This window comes from Rutilus rutilus (genome assembly GCF_951802725.1).
Source record: "Rutilus rutilus genome assembly, chromosome: 13".
Taxonomy (NCBI): domain Eukaryota; kingdom Metazoa; phylum Chordata; class Actinopteri; order Cypriniformes; family Leuciscidae; genus Rutilus; species Rutilus rutilus.
In genome coordinates this window covers 28,266,718-28,282,339 of record NC_140218.1, presented here as the reverse complement: position 1 = coordinate 28,282,339, position 15,622 = coordinate 28,266,718, and the positions used below count along the sequence as shown (strand labels likewise).

At 38.3% G+C, this 15,622-nt stretch overlaps 1 protein-coding gene across 5 annotated transcripts in view; it reads right to left on the bottom strand.

Annotated features, from left to right (window-relative positions):
• sulf2b (sulfatase 2b) overlaps nucleotides 1-15,622 on the bottom strand; it is a 145,111-nt gene that overhangs the window by 108,869 nt on the left and 20,620 nt on the right. For 4 of the 5 annotated variants that reach the window (XM_084428941.1, XM_084428947.1, XM_084428945.1 and 1 more), the window contains exon 2: nucleotides 10,030-10,088. The gene's annotated coding sequence lies outside the window, so the exon portion shown is untranslated. Of the gene's footprint in view, nucleotides 1-9,834; nucleotides 9,854-10,029; nucleotides 10,089-15,622 lie in introns of those variants that run through there. The other variant, XM_084428944.1, reaches the window with a different exon arrangement.

Below are 15,622 nucleotides of genomic sequence, written 5' to 3'. Positions count from 1 at the left end.
GGTAAAGTGTTTATCAGTAAGTGTGAGCGCTCGTGAGCGGGCACAGAGCTTACGTTCACAACATGACCGGTATGCGGCAGCTTTAAGGGTTCTGTTCCCTGGGATAACCGTGTAACAGAGCGGGCAGTGAGTAGGTGTGGGCACTGTATTGTGGGCACATTTCCTACGTTTAACACTCGAGTGGTGTGCGCCAGCTTTATGAGAGTGGGCTCTGTGAGAGACACAGGGGGGAACGTGCTTGTGTGTAGGCGTGAACACTGGGAAGCGGGCACATTTTCTACACTCAAAACACCATCGGCGTGAACCGGATGACCAGAAAATACACTCTTATGAGAAATCTCTGGGTCACCGTAAAAACAGCGTTTGGGTGCAGGCGAGCGGGTTGTACGACGCGCTCGTTGGCTGCAAAATACAGCAGAAAAGGATATGACGCCGGATAGCGTAGCAGGCACGGATGGCTGAAGGCGGCGAGAATCATCCGGCTTCTTCAGGCGCTGTCCTTTAGGCTTGCTCTGTCGCTTGTTTCGACGGCGGCGGCTTCTCTCTGAGATCCAGCGATGCGTAGGGCTTTGCTGAAGAGATGAAAATCAGGTAAGCAGCCCCCGAGCCTGTCCTTTTATACGCTAAGCCACCCCCATTCTGGCGGGCTGTGACGCTTGAGACGCGTGTGACGCGAAGCGCCCTCATTGGGCGTGACGTCACGCAGGGCTCAGTGGTAGGTTGCTGCAGTTGCCGCAGGGCAGCCAATGAGCGCGCTAGATAGCTTGCTCTAGGTCTGCTAGCTTCTGCACTGCGTTGACAATAAATACAAAAATTAAGGATAATTTTTTGGCTTCATATCTCGAGAAAAGATGACTTTACCTGTAGCGTAAGCAACTTACGCAATACGAGAGAACCTCTCGTAAGAGAATTAGAATGATTAGAATGATTTCTGAAGGATCATGTGACACTGAAGACTGGAGTAATGATGCTGAAAATTCAGCTTTGCCATCACATTTTTTTAAATTACTTTTTAAAAATATATTAAAAATATAAGTCATTTTAATATTAAATAATATTTCACAAAATTACTGTTTTTACTGTATTTATGATCAAATAAACACAGCCTTTGGTGAGCATAAGAGAATTATTTCAAAAACATTACAAAAATCTTACAAACCCCAAACTTTTGAACAATAAGGTACATATACCATGCCTACGGCAATATAAGCGGAATTATTGACTAATCAATTATTTCTTACATACTTCTTACATACATACATTACTACTGTTTAGTAATATTCATAGGTTGTTTAGTATAACTCAAGATAAGACTTTCTATTCTTACGCTTCAGGATAACAGGATTATTCCAACGTTTAAAATCCAGAAAGTGTCAGAGACGTGGTCGGGTGAGCAGTGTGCATGGCCTGGCTGTCCTAACCAATAAACAAGATAACAAAGAAGAAATCCAGTAAATGTCTGCTGTATATAACCTTTCCAGAAGGTGTGTCCGTTTAAAAATCCCATACAAATGTCAGTTGCAAAGGCTCAGACTTGTGTTTAGTGTGTGAAAACTTGTTTGGACAGTCTTAGGTAGGAGTCAGTCATCTGCAATATAAAGCCCTTTGTGCTGAAATGAACCACAAAAAGAGCAAATTATATCAGATTATCATATCATATAAATGCATTCAAATGACATTCAGCAACAATTTATATAATCCTGTGATAAACGCTTGATCTGCTTAAATCCTTCTTTTAAAACATTCCTTTAGGAAAATAAGGCCATTTTTTCATCTCCAAACTTGTCTACTCTTGAAGTCTCTTTTCTGACAGCTGCTCAAGCGCACGAAGTGAGACGTGGATGAGAGGCTCTTTCCTCACCGGACTGCAGACATATTAACATAATTACCTTACCAATGATTTCTATCTTCCTGAGGGGCAATTTTGCAAGCAATCAATTTGAAAAGAGAGATGCCATATTAAAAGACAATTTAATAACAAGCGTACAATCCGTGGTGTCTACTGGTTCAGAAAACATCCTGCTGATATTTGGGGCATGACTACAGAAAGGACCCTGAGCGCACGGCAGATTGATGATGTGGATGGTGATGGAGGTCAAGGCCAGGCGTTCAGAGTTAAAGTTCAAGATGATAAACTGAAAAAGGTTGCGCCCTGAAAGAAACCCTTGGGGCATATGACAGTGAGACTTTTCTAGTTTCTAGACTAGTTGGTTTATATGTGGGTGAATCTCAAGAAAACATTTACGGGTCACTTTTAAACCCAAAATAAAAAAAAAGAGTGATTGATTGATTTAGCATTGTGACATTATTTTCATGACTATTAAGCATTTAGTACATTTAGACTTTGATTAATATAATATAATATAATATAATATAATATAATATAATATAATATAATATAATATAATATAATATAATATAATATAATATAATATAAAATAATATAATATAATATAATATAATATCATTTCTTATTTGGGATTTTGGGATGAAATATGACATGGTTTTATGAGATTTACTCAGAGAATCCACTTCTCTTCTCTCCTCGCCCTCACACACACATAATTCCAGATGAAGCAGGTGCATTATTGCTCTGCTTTTTAATTATACATGAACCTTTGATCTGACTCATTAAAAGGATCTGATTAATTAAGGAAGTTCATACACTCAATCACTCATTTACTCTCTGAAGCATCTCTCTCTGTCCCATCACTCATCTGTCGTCCATCTTTGTTCTGTATGCACAACCCTCAACCTGCTCACCTGTCTCTCACTCCCTTTAACCCAAATGGCCTGCTGACAAACGCGCATAACAAAGCACTGCCTGTCTGGATTTATGTATGTGTGTGTAAAATATGGCTCACCCCCTCCCCTCTCTCACACACACACACACACACAGATTCTGCTGCAGATGGCCGTGTAATCCATCAGAATGTCACAGGAGATATAAAAGGGATTGAGAAGCTCTGGCTTCTTTATTGTTTATTTATTAAAGACAGAGTCTAGAATGACCCTCCTCTTCCCCACCCTCTCTCATACAAAACAATCTCACAAATACTGTCAAGAAATTCCCGGTAATATTATACCCCAAAACCAAAAGATAAACTCAATGCATCAATTATATTTTCTGAAGAAAATTAAGCCTATTTTAGGAATATTCAGATTGTTTTGCATTAACATTGTTGTCAAGCATCCCACAACATTACACAATTTTCATATGTATTCTGCATTTACTGTACTGCATTTAATTAAATAATAATAATAATAATTGTAGATATTAAAAGCTTAAAATAAAAAAATTAAAAATTAAAACCAGGGTACAATAGGTAACAAGACTCTCACTAGATAAAACATACACTGAATTTATAGGAGGCGACCAGCACCATGAAAACAAAAAGGGAAACAAAACCATACAAATTTTCACAACAGTAACAACACAAACCCTGGAATGAACACAATACATCAAACTAAATTTAGAGCTATCGATACATTTTAGTTAATGCGAAAATAATTCTATTAAACAAAAATCGCATTAATCAAGACATCACATTGTCCTATGTCCCCTCTAATACATCAAAGTTGGTACAGTCTCATTTCCTTTAGAATTCCCATAAAACAGATCAAAACTTCCTGTTTGAATCTCTCTGTCACTAGGCCGGTCCATTCCCACAACACACCAGGTACTAAACATTTCAAGTCATCTTAATTACAAAATTAACTTTGACAATTTAAGCTATGTTTCTAAGTCAAATTTTAGCCAAAGATGAATTTTAACTGGTTTTAATGTTTTAACCTTAAGCCAAATAACTAGATTCAGTGCAATGACAAATAAAGATCTTAAACCAAACCAAACCAATATAGTAATGTCCTTTTAGTTATTGATCAATGCAAAGATTAATGTATAAGAATTGTGTGGCATAAATCCTGGCCATAACAGTTTGTCATTTACATCTCATCTCTTCAGGAGGATTATTTTCTTTTAGCGGTTCAGCACACAGATATTGTAAGAATCTCCTTGGGTCATGAATATTAATTGTGTTCAATTTGTTTATCAAAAGATGAACACTGGTAGATGGCAGATGCCACTTTTTTGTTTGGACAAAAAAATATTAAAAAATTACAAAAAATGCAACAATTTAAACATATGAATTGTCCAAGACTTCATTTTCTTACTACAAAATATAATGTATTACTTACTTTTGATTTTGGGGTAAAACATGACCTGTACATGTTTTCAGTTAGATTCACCCTACTCCACATTTCTTTTATGGACTAGTAAAAGCGGACGTTGCTGGTAGAGTGATCCAAGCAACTGGGGAAATAAGTCTCGTTGAGACCCCTGGGGTGACTGCTATTCCTGGTGGACACACTGAAAAAGAGCTCAAACTTTCTCTCCTCCACACTCTTGCTGGTATAATGGCCTTAGTTACTGCCAAAAATACTATACTCACAATCACACCCTGAAGGGGGGCTCTCTCTGTCTCTCTCACACACACGTGCACACACAGTCAGGGCTCAAAGGATTCAAGTAGATTGTTTACAAAGACCCAGTTGCTGCAGGGTTGTGCAAAGTCTACATACTCAAAAATAAATCACCCAGACACTTAGTAGAAGAGACAGAAGTGCTTCATATTGCCTGCTAAAAAAGTTTCGTAACTACTTACAGTAAATAACACTAAAACAGCATTTTAATTAAAGTAAATAAAATGCTTTATTTTTCAGTCACTATCTGATTACAAAACTGCAAATGCAATGTGTGGGTTTATTTACTCATTTTTTTTATCGTTTTTTAATTCATTCTAATTTTAATTCATATTTCATGATCTTTGTGTGCTTTTTTTGATGTTGCACCTTGTATAATTGTTTTTGATTATCGCTATGTGGTATTATGATTCAATTCTTATTGAATAGCATGAGATCCCGCCCTTCCTTCAGAGAGTCTCCAAAGCCACGCCTCCTTCAAAACACATGAACGAGCACAGCGGAGTCTGCAAAGCGTCATGAGACGATGTTAAACTACCTCATGTCTCAAAGCACATAACATTACAATAAAAAGGGACATAACTTACAGAGCTCTTACTTGTACCACCTGAATGCTGCAGATTCATTTCGGCGTTGATAGTGTTGACATAGAAACGCAAAAAAAAACCACCAACGAGACAGTTGATCTTGCACACGCACACCACTGTGCATTATAACAGCTATCAAGGCATAGGTGTAATTTGAGGGTGGGACATGTCCCCACCACTTCTTGGCATGGTCGATATTGACACGCTTGGCAAAAGTTCTACCACTAGACCATTAAAGTACACAAGATACATTTGCGGATCTATGCGTTTATTCACGTGAAAATTCTCGGCACTAAAAATATTTAGTATATCTCATTAAATGACAAATGTACCGAAAAGGACCCAATGTACTATTGAAATTGATTTCTGGACATCGTAATGTTATTTTTTTCCCGAAAATTGTTATTGTACACATGTATTGTATCTGATTTAGAACCCATGTTGATGACATCAGCGCGGGCTAGCCGCTTATTTGGAGAGGGGGATATGATGTATATTTCTTCCATTTTTACTGCATCTGTTTTGAAAGCCTCGTCAGAAGCGTGGGTACGCCTACGTCATTACCAATGGAGATACATTGGTTATGTCTGGACACACAAATCTTATTTGATTACTTGCAATTAATGGTGTGGACAGTCTACCTGAAAAGATCTGATTTGAGAAAAACTCGGATTTGCCTGCAGTCTGAACATAACCGAAGTGATCCACTCAATCCCCCAGCAGCCCTTCCGACTCTGGTCACGGGCCGTGGTGTTGCTGTGGAGACAGGCCATGTATATGATGGATGATTGGTTTCCTCCCATGTTGCCCCTGCACGACACTGTTACTATGATAAATGGTACGCTAGGAAACAAATCTCTGCACGTCCTTACGGCAGCAGACCACGGAAAAATACAAACAGCACTGCGGGATGGGTCATGGCCCCTCCTCTCATCTCACACACTCAAACGTACAGTAAATCATACACACACACACACACACCAATACATAACTGCAGGACACTTGCTGAAGCCAATCTAAATTAAGAAGCCCAATGCTTTGTCCGAACATAAAATTGGGCAGTTTTCAGAAATTAATAATCAACCACAAACCGAAAACTTTTTTTGTTGCTCTATTAAAACACACACTTAAAGTTCTCCTATAAAAACACACGCTATTCATCCCACATCCTCCCACATCTCGCCTCAACCAACACTTCTGCTGACATACACTCAAAGGAGCGTTCTTTCTCCAAAAATAACCTTTAGAAAAAGAATGATGGATTAGTTCTGGCTCTCTAGTGGGATTTTCAAGATTATACAGTATTTTATTTTTTTGTATGAGTATTAGATTGGGTAACGGTCGCCACCAAGAATGTGCCCAATTAAAAAAGAGGAATGGCCTTATTAGAAAACAGAGTCCATCTGCCAGTCACTGCGTCGTGGAGCTTGACTGACAGCTCAAACTTACACCTACGGATGCTTTACCAGCTTTACAGAGCCCTGGCACATCTGATGAGGGGGTTGGTGGTAGACGAACAACAAGAACTGTCCTTGTAACATTTTCTTTTCTTTTTTTCCTTTTTTTACAAAAGAGAAGGATGTTCCTGACACCAAAAGAAAACAAGTACACTGACTCATGTCTCTGAAGGAGTTATTTATACCCTCCAAACCAGGTGAAAAGAAATAAAGTGGAAAAATGTTTATAATCTGGCGGACATGGAGGTTATTTGCAGTTTTGAGGGGGAAAGTATTTGTACAGATAGTTTAAAAACAGCTATAAATGGCCCATTCATACAAGTTTGTCTTCTCTCTGTCTTATTGCATGTGCCGTAATACATAATTTGAACTATTTGTTTATTTAGCAATACAAGAGGTTTTATACAGGGTCACAAGCGTGACAATGCAGCATTTAGTATGACAAAATAAAATGTCAAAATCATGTTTTTAACCATTGACTGTGGTTGACGCACATGTACTGGCATGTTCTCTGATACCACTTCTCTGTGGGTCAGATGGTTCAGATGCATTTGCAGATTTTTTGGGGTCCCTTCCACTTTTCACCCAAACCGCTTAGTGTGAATGAAAATAGAAATATAGTGCATGTAAACTTGGTGTGAAGTTGGAATAGACTACAAGTAAGCCAGCCGCCGCTCACCACAGAAGTGGGACTGAGAAATGTACAGTAACCTCACAGAGACAGGGCGAAACAAAAATGAAACAAAACAGAGTGAGGGGCAGATTGAACCTGATGTGCCATTAGCACAGCCTGCTGGGAAATCAGGATGCCTGCTTTCTAGAGCATATCTCATCCCTAGAGAATATGTGTGCTTGTGTGTGTGAAGGAGAATGTGAGACTTAGACAGAAACCTTGGGAGACAAAACAGACCGTGTCTCTTTCTCACCCATTGCCTCTATCCTCCACTCCTCTAACCTCCGATGTCTTTTTCTACTCTTCATATTCAGAGACAACACACACACACACAGACGGTGCACTGTTCCAGGATGGCCTCTCGTGACTGCAACTGTGGGACAGCTGGAAAGATTGAAACCATATGCACATTGTGTGAGCCTGTGGGTGTGTATGAGACGGAGAGAGGGAGATCTTTATCAGAGGAATCTTTGTAGAATATGTTCTCATCTTTTTGCTGGGTGGGTGTGGGATAGAGAGAGGAGTGTGGGAGGAATAAACAGAACTGATCCAAGCATTCACAGAAAGCCTAGGATTCAATCGTAGGGGAAAGTTCACTGACCTCCGGGTTGACATGACTACCAGTCAAAAGTTTGGACACACTTGACTGAATCAGACCTACCAAAGTATATATTTAGATATAAGTTTATATATATTGTGAGTACCATAATAGTGTAAGGCTTATTGCACATACTTTCACATTATTTTTCTTTGCACACTTTCCACATGCATTTCCCCCCTCACTGCCATATTCAAGTTATTCAACATGTAAATTGGCAATGAGGAAAACAATACAATACTATAGTATGCAAAAGTCTAGACACATTAGAATTTTCACCAAAAAAAAAGAAAAGTTTTAAGCTAGTTATTTATATCTTTCGCTGTAGTGTGTCAGTAGGAAATATCAGTTTCCATTTCCACACATTCCTTTTGCCATTAATTGTAATAATCCAGTGAGTATTTGTGTATGCACAAGGAGTCTGACAACAGCCGGTATGATCTGATCTCACCATCATCGAGTCTGTCTGTGATTAAGAAACAGAAACACTGAAACAGACTAAATCCAGAAGAACAGCGGCAAGACACTTGAAGAATCCTTCTGCAAAGATACCTGAAAAACTATGTGCAAGTCTACCTATGACAAAAGCCATTTTAAACGCAAAGGATGGTCACACCAAATACTGATTTGGTTTAATTAAAGGAAGTTAATTGATAAATAAAAGCTATTTACAACATTATTTGTGAAAGCATCCTCACTTTGAGCATTTTTACACAAGTTCCTAAAACTGTTCAAAGTACTGTAGCTTAGACTAGACATTAACTTTATTGAAAGTCTTGGAAGGACGTGATGGAGTAAATTTTCATTGTCAATACAAGATCTTGACCAAAAATGTATGCATCAATTGTTTCAAAAGTTGAATCATAGAACTTTTATTTTGTACTAAAAAAATCTAAATCCATATGACTTTCTTTCTTGTGTGGAACACAAAAGTAGATATTTAGCAAAATGTGCAAGCTGCCCTTTTCCATACAATGAAAGTGAATGGTGACCATGGCTGATCCGGAACCACTTTTATTGTACCTTTAAAAAGCCTTTAAATGCGTAAATTCTTAGTTTTGTAGACAAATATAAATTCCAATACTTCCATTTGTGTTGAAAATACTAACAAAATCGATAAGTAGGTGTGTCAAAACTTTGACTGGTATTGTACGTGTATGTGTTTGTGTGTGTCCGTATGTGTGTGAGGTCATTCTTTGTCAGGACATTGTAAGTGTCTATGAGGCAGAAGTAATGACGCATTTGTGTGTTTTCAGTGAGGGTCGATCTACCATGCAAAAAGGTTGTGCTGTGTGCGTGTGTTTGTAGCTGAGAACCCCACAGAGCTCTGACCCCGTGTCCTACTTTCACCCCTTTTATTTCATTCATATATTTATACCGTCATTTCAGTTTTTCCTTCCGCATCAACGATTCCTATCTGCTACGTAGACATCATAACACGCTCTCCTTTAATCTCTCACACAAAGTATCATGGTGTTTTTGTAAAATGTTTTTGGATATGTACTATGGTACGGTTTTAGACATGTACCCTGTTAATCTCAGCATTCTTTAAAGTACCGTGGTACTGCATATGAACATAGTAATAGTCTGTACCATGCAATACAACGTCCCAAAAATACTGACACTTTCAAATGCACAATAAATGTAAAATAAAGAAATAAAACTGCACTAGATGACTAGAACATAAAAAAGTTGTTAAAATATAAATGATCCTTTAATGATGATTTACTGATGCTGAAAATTCAGCTTTGATCACAGGAATAAATTACGTTTTAAAAAATATTAACATAGAAAACATTAATGATATTTACAATATTACTTTTTTGATCGAATAAATGCAGCCTTGGTGAAAATAACAGACTTCTTTCTTTCCAAAACATTCAAAAATCTTACCAAGTGACCCCAAACTTGTTTTTTATTGTTACACTGGGGTCGATATACTGTATTGTATCTAATGTAATACAATTTAAATTATTTTAAGTGCAGATTAAGTGTCAAAACACTTTGAGACAGGTTATTATATCACCATGGTATTACCTTCAATATGCCATGGTTCCACTGCCGTTTTTCTTCTTCTTTTTTTTTTTATCTATCCAATATAAAGAATGATTAACATGTCCAATATAGCTGGGAGGGTCCTATACAAGAGGGCAGCTTTTTTTTTAATAAGTCAATGTCTCATTAAGACTTGGTTATGTGCCTGTGTCATTTGTCCATCATCCTGTCACTCACCTGCCGGTCCAGAGTGTCAGGCTCACGGCTGTTCTAGTTGTGTCTGGTTCCACCTTGTTCTGAAAAACAAGGAAGAAAAGTCACAAAACCCATTTAAAACTAAAGCGTTTATTTCATCAAGGGGTTTTTTTTGTGTGTGTGTCAAACTCTTTTCAGCTGTATGCTCTAAATGGCGGCAATTGATTTTTCTGTTCTGTGAGCTTGAAACTTATTTGTACTAAAAGACATGGTGTGAAAAAAAAAAGAGGGAGCCAGCTACGGGCCACATTTAATTCCTAGTCAAAAGACTTTTGTGCGTGCCTCTTTTTCGCTCTCGTATTCTCTGTCTTGCCTTCCCCTCCTTTTTCGCTTCTTTTCTTTGTGTCTGAACTGAAGTCTGACCAGAATACTGATGTCATGGATTTGTGCAGTGCATTTGGACGCGCAGAATGACTTTCTGGCCTCTTTTTTTTTTCCCCGCCGCACTGCCAGCTCCTACTGCGCTCGGAGGCCGCTGAGAGAAAGCAGGTCCAATTACCAGAGCAGGGGGGCTTAGTGAGCGTCACACCACAAAAACACACACAAACACACACACTCACGCAAAACAGAGCGCGACAGGTTTATTCAGACGAAGCAATCAGGACGAGAGCTTAAAGAGACCTTAGCGAGGGAGGTTAAGTTATTTAGCGTGATGGCTAATGACAGTGTGGGAACGGCCATAGGAATGTATGAGGAGAGAGAGGGAGGGAGGGGGCGAGGAGGAGATGTCCGAAACGAATGGAATCAGCGCTCCATCAATCACTCTGATTAAGATGTCAACCTGTCAATCATGAGGATTAAACTGAGGGGGCTTGTGCATATTCATGAACATCTTTAGGGTGGGATGTGAATATGTTAAGCTGTATTACAGAAGAGCAAACACTGAAAGGGGAGGAGAGGTAATTAGTGGCCCACCATTCACCCGAGACAAAGGCAGGGTTGATCTGGTGTTCTTTTCGGCCTCAAGAAGCCAGTTGTTGAGATGTAGACGCATTTGTGCGCTATTCTGAAATGTGTGAAATTTGGTAAACAAAATGTATTAGAGTCAGGGTCAAAGGGTACCGTGATGTCATGTGGATTAAACATGGTCAAGCCTGGCATGATGCGACGTATCCTGATGTCATCACCAGTCTCTATCCTCAAATAATGTCCTTTCATTCTCCATTGGATCTGTTTAACCGCACAGATGGGTGGGCTCCTGGGTGTTGCTATCTTGTAGCTAAGGTGTTCTGAGTGGTTTTAATGTGTTGCTAGGGTGTTCTGGGTGGTTGCTAAGTCAAAAGAGCACATCCCCAAATTTCTACGACGGGGTTTTCAAAGTGCTTTGATCCCAAGAACCCCAAATATAGTGATGATGTAGCAAAGGAACCCCATTTCTGAAGTATATAGGCAGAAATATATTTTCACGTATATTTAATATACACTGTTATATATTGTTATACACACTGTATTGAAAACAAAGCACATTTTTTAATAATTTCCCGGAAAATAAACGAATACATTATCAAAATAAATATTACTTATTATTTATTATTATTAATATTAATAATAATTAATTTGGACAGCTGTAAAAGTAAATTTTGAAATATATTTATTTTCTCTATCCTTGTGAGGGACCTACTTTCTGAAATATAAAGGCAGATATTTATTTTCATGTATAAAGAACCATTCTTACAGCGGAAGATAAATAGTAAGTGTAATATATATATATATATATATATATATTTATTTTTTTTATAGCTTTTTATATTGTTAAATACTTTATTTGAAGCCAAAGAAAATTATTAAAATATTATCTGGAAGAAAAACAAACAAACAAAGTTTAACAGATGTGTTATACATAATATCTTATAAAAAAATATATATATTTAAAAGGTGTAATAGCCTTAAATTGTTATATACTGTCTTGAAGTCAAAGCACATTATTAAAATGTTTTCTGGAAAATAGATAGAATCAGAAGACAGAAGTTGAGCAATTAAGGAAGGTCTGAACCAATCAGGTCAACCACTCAATGAGAGTCTTTGTAAGAAAAGTGTCTTTCTCTGCAGCAGTGAGACATGTTAAGGTGACATTGACAGGAGACACACGCTCATCCTGCCTCTAGCCATGAGCCCGCACTGACCCTCTCTCCTCTTCATCTTTACACATCTCTGTCTCTGTCACTCCATCATCAACTCTTCTAATCCTCCACTCATTCCCTCTTCCCACTTATGTTTTCCTCCATCTATAATCCCCCTTTTCTTTTTCCATCTTCTGTCTTGTTACTTTGGCTTTTCTCCTCTTCTGCCCCCTCTCTCCTCTCGCTCTGTAATTGTCAGCGCGTTGAAAAGAGCCCCACACAGAGAGAAAGTTATCCACCGTAGATTAAATTAAACCCCATCAAGTAGAAAGCAGACACCAAACACCCAATGCAATATTAAAAGGCTGCACACAAGGGGTTGTGTGTGTGCGTGTGAGTCACTCCCTTCAGTCATTCTTCTGCTTTCTTCTCTGACTAATGTAAATCAATGATGTGAAATGGCTGCTTCCCTCACTACAGCTTCAGCGACAGCAAACAGGCCCAACCACAGACCTGCTGCCGCCAAGGTGATGGATAGGTGAGAGAAAGCTGATACACAGGCGGCTTTCATCCCCTTTCTGTCTGTCTGTCACCCTTTTCCATGTGTCATGAGTTCTCTCCTCTCTTTCTTGATCTCTCGTTCTATTTTTGTGATCTAGGCCTCTAATGGTGTACTTGAGGAAGATCACACTTAGCAGAAATGTGATACAACAACCTGATGATCCCCTTAAATGTCACTAGTACAGAATTTAAAGGTAAAATGCATAAACATGCTGGACTATCTGCGTTTTTTATTCCAGAACAAAAACTAAAACAAAAACAAAAACACAAAGGCAAAGGCAAAATCAAAGCATAACATAACAGCAAAACAAAAAGCTAAACTATGGAAGCTTGTTTCCGCCATAGAACTTCATAGCAACTTTTTAACTCACAATTCTGACTTTTTTTGTCCTCCGAATTTCGAGATATAAACTCGCAATTGCAAGTTATAAAGTCCAATTCTGAGGAAAAATAATAATAATTCTCAGAATTGTGAGTTTATATCTCACAATTCTGACTTTAAGTAAAGCAACAAACAAAAACAAAAAAAACTAGGAGCAAAACAAAAATCAAAGCGAAACAAAACAAAAATCAAAGCAAAAACAAACAAAAGCAAAAAGCAGAGCAAAACAAATACACAAAATAAAACAAATACACAAATCAAAACAAAAGCAAAACAAACCATGCAAAAGTGGTACCGATTTTTTTGACTTCAGTTCATGTAATGCACATTAAGTGCTGCTATCTTCTTGATCTCGATTCCTTCCCTCCCATGACCTTCAGTAATCGCTGAGATCGTGGATTGACCCAGACATGCCACGTGAGCGGTTTCTCTCATTACGCGGCCCACCGCTCGGCGTGATTTATGCTCTTATTCATATTCCATGTGAAGCGCTTTTAATCACCACGCAGCATGCTGCTTCTTCACATAACCACTGCAAAGAAGCAATTAATTCCTGCTGCTGCACGGCTTCCTCAACAAGCCAGAAATTAATACAACACTTAAGAAATACTGACTCATTTGTTCTGAGAAGAGAGAAGGAAACACACACGACGACCTCGCGAGCGATTAACAGCACATCAGCTGCATAGCACTGACCTGAGAGAGAAAAATAGTATGTATAGTCATGTAGATCACATTTTATTTTATTCGTGGTGTTATGGTGCATTGACTTCCAGTGTAAAACAAGTTTCTTTAATAGGCGTCTTCATACTCAAAAACGCTGCCTGTTCAGTCATTGACTAGTCTAAGGTTTTGGACACAGGGGTACGTTGAGAGGAGACAGGAAATAATCAGGGAGAAGAGAGGGATCAGTACACGATATGCGATGGAATTGAGCTTGCTTCTCTTTCATTGGTTTTCATGTCTGGAGCACTAACCACAGGGCCACTGCTCCAACCTACATTACATTTATCAAAAAAAGATACTGGGGAAAATGTCTGATATGCGCTGTCTCTCTGTCTGGACAGTAGACCTGTCTGGCCTCTGGGGTTTTCTTGTGAAGTGTCCACGCTCCCAGACTTAGATTAATAATTTAGATAGTTGCTGAGCCTGGTAAGACAAGCTGATGACTGCTGGTCCGTGGGGCAATTTAAAAAAAGAAATGGCGAACCACACCAGAGCTCCTGCCTGCAATCGTACTGAGCCACGCTGTAAAAAATATGAGTGTATGAGACAGTTAGACAGACTGATCGAGCTGGAGTAATGCACGTGTTAGTGAGACATATACAGTGCCATTCAAAGGTTTGAGGTCAGTATGTTGTGATCATGAATTAAGAAATCATTAAAATTTTGACATGTAAGAGGTCATTGTAATGTAAAAACATCCTGTAAGTTTCATAACTCAAAACGTCCTTGTTAGTCCAAAAACATATTTTATTGAATCCAAGCTCAGAAACCGACTCGTTTAGAATTTCGTCTCATTATGGCGTTATTATAGTGCAACGAAAGACCGCCTCTGCATCAAATCAAAGCCTACTTCTACATCATCACATCTTTGGCCCCGCCCACTGGTGCGTTAGTGAGAAGAGAGATACAGGATCACTGGACGAAAAATAACATTACATTCCAAAGGAATGCTAGGAATGTGGTTATTTATTTTCAACATTGTGAATGTGTCAGTTGAGCATTATTTGTTTGTTTGGTATATTTCACTGGACCCGACAGTAATGCAACAAGTTTCTATGTTAAATCTAATGATCAGTGATTTCTGACATGTAATTATTCATGTACAGTCAGACGTTCTTTGTCTCAAAATCGTTTATTGCTGTTTATACGGCAGTAAATCAAGCCAGAGACTAAACGATCAACCTAACATTGTTTCTCTCAGTGGCATGAAAATAATCTGTTATTTAATTTGTGATTAAATTATATACAGAAAGCGATCAAAGAACACTCCCTTTATATTCGCTGGAGCTGTCAATCACACAGCGTGAGTTTATCAGTGACCATCGCCACAACTCCCATTATAATCATGCCTCTGTCTACACTACACAATGAATCTAAATCTAGATCATGAATCTTTCATAAATCATTATATAAATATCAAACCAACTGGCATCAGCAAAAAAAAAGGAAAAAATATCTATATATACTGTATCTATATATATATATACATATTTTAATTTTCTCAGAACTAACTTCCCTTTTTTGAGCCATTTTTTCAATCCCTGTGCCTGAAAATGTCGACTTCCCTATTCCATAATTTCCAAAAAGCAGTTTGTGAAATGAATAAATGTCCAATTTTGGAATATTCATTAAACCATTCATGAAAAATGTACCGCTTCCACTGAGATTCTAAAGTTAGGATCTGATGAGCACTTCCCTGTGCCACGAGGCCACAGGAGAGGAGTCATCATATTCATAAATGGCGAAGAACAGTGACATGACTGATGTCGTGGGTCACATGAGAGTGGACTGCTAGTAAAGTACCCACAGGTGTAATTAATCACATTAACCCCGATAACATCTGACA